This window comes from Suncus etruscus, chromosome 18 (assembly GCF_024139225.1).
Source record: "Suncus etruscus isolate mSunEtr1 chromosome 18, mSunEtr1.pri.cur, whole genome shotgun sequence".
NCBI lineage: Eukaryota > Metazoa > Chordata > Mammalia > Eulipotyphla > Soricidae > Suncus > Suncus etruscus.
The window spans coordinates 46,497,625-46,503,789 of NC_064865.1; positions in this window are offsets into that span (position 1 = coordinate 46,497,625).

The window sequence follows — 6,165 nt, forward strand, 5'->3', positions numbered from 1 at the left end:
GCACTTAATCTATTTTGGAAAATAGTTAACTTGCATCTATCTAAATCTTTCACAGAAGCTGAATGTTCAAAGGATGGAATTGTGCTGAAAATATACAGCACACAGTAATCCAAGGTCCTCTATCCTCCTGAAAATGATAGGCCCTGTTGAGGTTCCTAGTCACTTAACGTTTGCAAATATTCCTACCTATATTGTTCAGAGTCTAAACTTGGTGTGAAGACAACTATAACTCCAGGAATCCACTATCAGTCTTTTGCAAAATTTCAGGATTTTAGTCATATAGTATTTATTGATTAACTACTATTAGGAAACACACCAACAACGTGTTGCTGTCACTCATTCAAATCTGTCATTCAAGGTTGAGTGCAAAAGTAAAATCCCCTTGATATTTCAGAATGCAAAAAAAAAAGTTAAAGCATATTATTTATACAAAAGGAAAGTAAGTCCTTGAACTCTGTTATGACAATAAAAACAGAAGTCATAGAAATGTGTTTACTAATATGTGAAGAACTGTTTCAGACTGACCTTACCCAGGGTACCCGTATGTTGAAATGTTAAGGATAACTGCAAGTGTCTCTTTATTTTTGGAAGCCTAGAGTAGCTTTTTTATACATCTTCCTGTACAAGTGAAAGATAATTCAGTGACCCTGATGTCTGGTTGTGAAAAGCAGCACTTCTGATGACCAAACTCTTTTCCAATAAAATCCAAAGAGGAATTCCTGCTCGGGTCCTATGTTTTATACTTGGGTTAACAAGAATTGATTCATGCATTCCAAATGCCCAGTAAAGCAATCTTCAGTTTGTTGCAAAATGTAACTCGGGACTTCCAAGCGGCTATATACAAACTTAACACCTCTATGTCTTTTTTTTTTTTTTAAATATATATCCTTCTTAACATCTCCTCAGCCTCCCAGAAATAAGAGCTTGCTTTAGAGGCAACAGTGCCTGGTCTGGGCAGGCCAGGATCAAGTTAGGCTCTGCAAACATTCACCCAACAATAGAAAGTCCTCTCCAGCCTTTTGAGGAAAGAGCTAAAGTTTTCTCAATCCTTTGCCCCAAGGGCTGGGGGGTGGGGGGGCAGTTGGAGAATTTGCCAATTCAACTCTGGGGCTATGAAATCATAAACGAACTGGCAGGATCACAACCAAATCAAGACATTCTTCTTCTCAATTCTTTGTTCTTTCAAATGTCAGGGTTATTAAAATACACACACACACACACACACACACACACACACACACACAACACACTTCTTCCCAGATCTAGATGGCCTAACATAGACCTTTAGTAACCTCAGCTACTTACTTTTCTTTCCCCTTTTAAAATATTTTGCTTGTTTCTTTCTCTTTTTCTTCCTTCCTGCTTTTCTTTATTTTTTTTATAACCACAGTATTTTCTTTGCTTAGCTGGTTTTAGAAGGTAAAGTCCTAATGCTAAGAGTAAAACGCCCCTTTCTAAATTATTAAATGCTCATTACATGATCTCCTAAAATAGAACATAAGTGGTTGGTTGTGCAAAGTACCACAGACTACTATCAAATCCAGGCCTCTAGCATCTCTCACGTGAGAGAGGGAGGAAAAAAAAAAACATCAACAAAATATTGAAGAGTCTAAAAGTCACGGTCAAGAAATCCAACCTGAGAATGAATCCATTCTAAATGTCTGGTTACTGTCAGCACCTCCTTCAGTTATTAGGCTGTGGGGAAAGTTTTGCAATGTGGTGGTGGGAGGTTACAGTCTTCTCAAATAAATAATATGTGCTGCATAAAAAGCTACTGAAAACTAGGTTTTATATGACTGAAACTGAAGGATCTACAGGAAAGGGTTAAGTGCCTGCCCAGGCCAGAGGAGCCAGAGTGCAAGAAAAAAAAAATGTTGCTTGGGTAAGCACTGAAAAGGTTGCTAACAAGTCCTAAATACTTGTTGATCTGTTCACAATAAACACCAGAGGGATTGTCCAGCTCCTTTCACTGTCTGGGAAGCAGCATTTACATACTGTACCCAGAAAGAACAGCTTGCTGGTCTTCTTTCTAAGTTGAGGAGCTCCCTAGAAGCCTCATTCAGTGTCTCCTGTTGAAACGACTGAAAGAAGATGCCATTGAAATCGTGCAGTCTCTTGTCTGGCTCGGGGGAAGCACAAATCCTGTGCAGCAAAAACACTTGGGGTAGCCCAGGCACAAGACAAACCCACCTGAATGGACTGGGAACACTGTCTGTTGCCATGGCAGCCTGATCTAATTACATGAGTGATCCGGGCTTGAAGTAAGTGCACGGAAAACCTACACCGCTGACACCTATCTACAAGGAGAGAAAGGCAAGCTGGGCAGGCAGGAGGGCACAGCAAGCGAGCCCTTTTCTACCTCTGGGCTCTCTGCACAAGGTGGCTTTCCAGCCCATTCGTCCGTGCAGCTGCTAACACTGATGCCGGCAGTTAGAGGGCAGTCAGAGGAGATTAAATGCCTCCGTGGCTGCAATCCCTTTCCAAGAGTTCCTGTGCAGAATTGTTTTGTTTTTCTGTTTTTGTTTTATTTTCTCGACCTGCTCGTTTTCTCAATACCCAAAAACCTCATTCCTCACAAAGCTCCAATCCCAAACTACCTTCGTCCACCAAAATAAATAAATAAATTCATAAATAAAGAAAAGAAAAAAAATATAAAACCCAGAAATAGAAAGGAGGCGGGGTGGGTGGGCTTATGATGGGCTTCGAGGAATCTGCAAAGACTTCTCAGAAACGCAAGCCAAGATTCAGCAAATAGAGTGGAGAAGGTAAATAGGGCTGTGTGCCTCAAAAATAACCCTTCCACTAACTCCTGGCTGCTGGGTGGCACCTCGAAGGGCGATGTTTGCATCTGAAGAGCAGGCAGCATTATAAAACACAAATGTCACCGCGAGGGGACGACGAAGAAGAAGCAGAACTTATTTGCATACACACAGACACACACATTCCCGGACACGCCACTCTGGGGGGGGGGGAAGCTGGCTTGGATTTTGTGGGTGCAAAAGGGTCTCCTCTTGCTGCTGGATTGCATCCAGTGGCTCTGGAGGGGGTGGGGGAATGGAGAGGACAAGGCGAGGGGGGGAAAGCTATGAATCTCTTGGGGACGGATTCAGTTTGGAGGAGTCCCTACAGCACAGCATACGGTAAACAAAATAAAAATAGCTTGCCGATCTTGTTAGCCACCTCGCGCATTATATAACCAGCTTCCGACTGGCTTTTTTTTTCCTCTATTTTTTTTTTTTGCTGCCCTTACTACTCTTCAGCAATTTCCCAATCATCCCCAAGTATTTATATTTTCCTCTTATCTCCAGCCTGATAGACTTAAGAAAGCCAAAACAAAACAAAACAAAACAAAAAAAAAAAAAAAAACAGGAGCAGCCACGAGCTTAGAACCAAACCCAACACCCCTCTTTTCCCAGCCTCCATCCACCCCATCCAGAAAAACTAGGGGGGGGGGATCTATTTTTCCTTTTTCTTGCTGATTTCTGGCAAGATTTACACACACACACACACACACACACACACACACACACACATTACACCCGACTTCTAACACAACCCCTCCCTGCACCCCATTCAGCTTCTGACTGAGTTCTCCCTAGGAAAAAAAAAGAAAAGAAAAAAAAAAAACTAAATTGCCTGGTTGCTTCCAGGCAGGCAGCCCCCTACGTGGTCTGAAATGCAATGCAATGCAATGCAATGAAATAAAATGAAATGAAAGCATCAAGCAAGCACTGGACTTCCAGGCTTCCTTGGGAAGGGGTGGGGGGATGGCCCAAGGGTTGGGGCGCTGCAGGGTCAGCTTCAGGGTCTCGGGGGGGGGCACCCCAGGAGCTTGCAACCAACCCCCCCCACGCGCGTTTTCATCCACACTCGCAGCCACGCACGGCCGCCGCCTCACCTCTCGCTCCGCCCGGCCGGCCGGCCCCTGCCCTGCACAACCCCCTGCGGGCCCGGCCTGCTTGCGGGGGGCTGGAACCAAGTCGGAGGCGGCCCCGGGAGTGGCAGCTCCAGCTCCGGCTCTGGCTCTGGCTCGCGGCGAGCCTTGGGGCTCCAGGGCGCACCCCAGATCCTGCATCCCAGCACCCCTCCTTATTTCTCCCGGCTTCATGCACCCCGGGGTCTCCGCAGCCGCACAGCCGCACGCACACTACTCCCGACTCCAGTCTCGAACCCCCTGCCCGAGTTGGGGAGCTCGTTGGGCTGCCAGCTGCAGCCTCGGGGCTCCGGGCTCCGATGGCATTGGCTCAAGAAGCCCCAAGACGCGCCTTTTCCAGCACCCGCGCCCCCCACCCCAAGCCACCTCCCCGCGCGCCCCAGACCCTCCGCGCGCAAAGTCCCGACCCGGCCGCTGCAACCTCTCCAGGCTCGCAGCCACCTCCGGGAGCTCCTCTGGGGGCTCCAAACCCCTAGACCCCCCAAAATAACAACCACTCCAGGCTCACTGCGCCTTCTGGGAGCACAGTGGGGATTAGGGGTTCCGGAGCGACCTCCCCCCAAGTCTCCACCGCCTCTCCTTTACGCCAGCCCAAGGGAGGAAGAAGACACAACCCGAACACTCAAACTACCACCGGCTCCGGGCCCGGGCGCGCCCCCTCTCCAGCCAGCCAGCTGGGCAAACCCTCACCCCCTCACCCTGCGCCCGGCAGGCAGCTCCCCGCACCCCAACACCCTTGCAAGCCGGCCGCTAAGCTGAGCTGGGAGCAGAGCTGTTGTTTGTGGGCCGGAGAAGCTGGAGTCGGGGAAGGTTGTATACACACACACACACACACACACACACACACACACACACACACACACAAACAAGACAGGACACACAAACACACAAGCACAAACACACAGAGCTCCTCTTCCAGCTGTTTTTCCCCTCCAGCCTCCGACCCTCCAAATGAGGGGTTCGGAGCTTGTTTGTAGGTTGTTGGCACAAGCCCCCCCAGACTCTCTGGCTTGGGGTGAGCGGATTTTCTTTGGGGGGAGTGGAGGAAAAAAAAAGGGGGGAGGTTAAGCTAAATAAAGAGGGGAAGGTGGAGGAAAGGGGAGAGGGAAAAAAAAAGCCAAGAAGGTTACCCCCCACCCCAGAAAAAATAAATCATATATATATAGAGAGAGATTGCCACTTACTGTAAAGTGGAAATGGATCTTGGGCTGCCGGGGGTTTTGGGGGGGCCCAGAGGGACAGAAACTGTGTCTCGTAGCGGCGGTGGTGGGCGACGGGGCTTGCTGGCAGCGGTTCCGTGGGGCTTGTTTTTGGATTCCCCTGCAGTGACACGGGTCCAGCCCGCACGGCTCCGCCACTGTAGTAGAAATGATGTCTGCGGTATACTCCGTTCGCTCTCTCTCTCTCTCTTCTCTCTCTCCTCCTCCTCCTCCTCCTCCTCCCCCTGCTCCCCGCTGCTCCCTTCTCCTCCCTCCCTCTCCCTCCTCCTTCCCTGCGCCCGCCCAGCCTCCCTTACTTGCTCACTCTCTCTCTCTCTTGCTCTCTCTCTCTCTCTCTCTAGCTCCAGTATGTCAATGTGTAATAGAAGCCAAATATGGAGCAGTTGGCCGCCGCCAGCAGCTCCAGGATCCGCCGGGGTGGGGGGGTGTGGGGTGCGGCGGGGGTAGGGGTGAGGCGGGAGGGGCATGCAGGGGTGAGGCGAGGCGAGGCACCCTGCTGGCTGGCTGGCTGGCTGGCTTGGCTGGCTGGCTGGCTGGCGCGCCTCCGAGCTGGGCGAGCGGGCACCCGGCCCGGCCCCTGCGCGCCCTTAACCCTTCGCTGCGCGTCTGGGCCCTGCTTTGCAAACCCCCCTGGAAGTGGGGCTAGAACTAGGGTTAGAGGGGTTGCATGCAAGCTGTTGGGGGGGGGGGGTTGGAGGGGTGCAGCGCGGACTAGGGAGGGGAATGAAGGCGGATGAGGTCATGGGAGCGGTGACCGGTGGCCGGTTGGTCCTCGCGCGCCTCCCCTGGGTCCCTTGCACCTCGTTAGTTGGAAAGGAATGGAAAGGAATAGAATGAAAGCGGGCAACTCGGAGCTCCCGGGGGGGACTCTGACAAGGGTGTCAGACTTGAGTTTCCAGGAGCTCCCCAGTACCCCTTTCTTCCCGGGGAGGTGTGGGGGGAAGGCACTAAGTTCCAATCGCGCGTGTCCTGGCTACCCCCACCCACCCACCCCGCACCCCACTTCCAGGC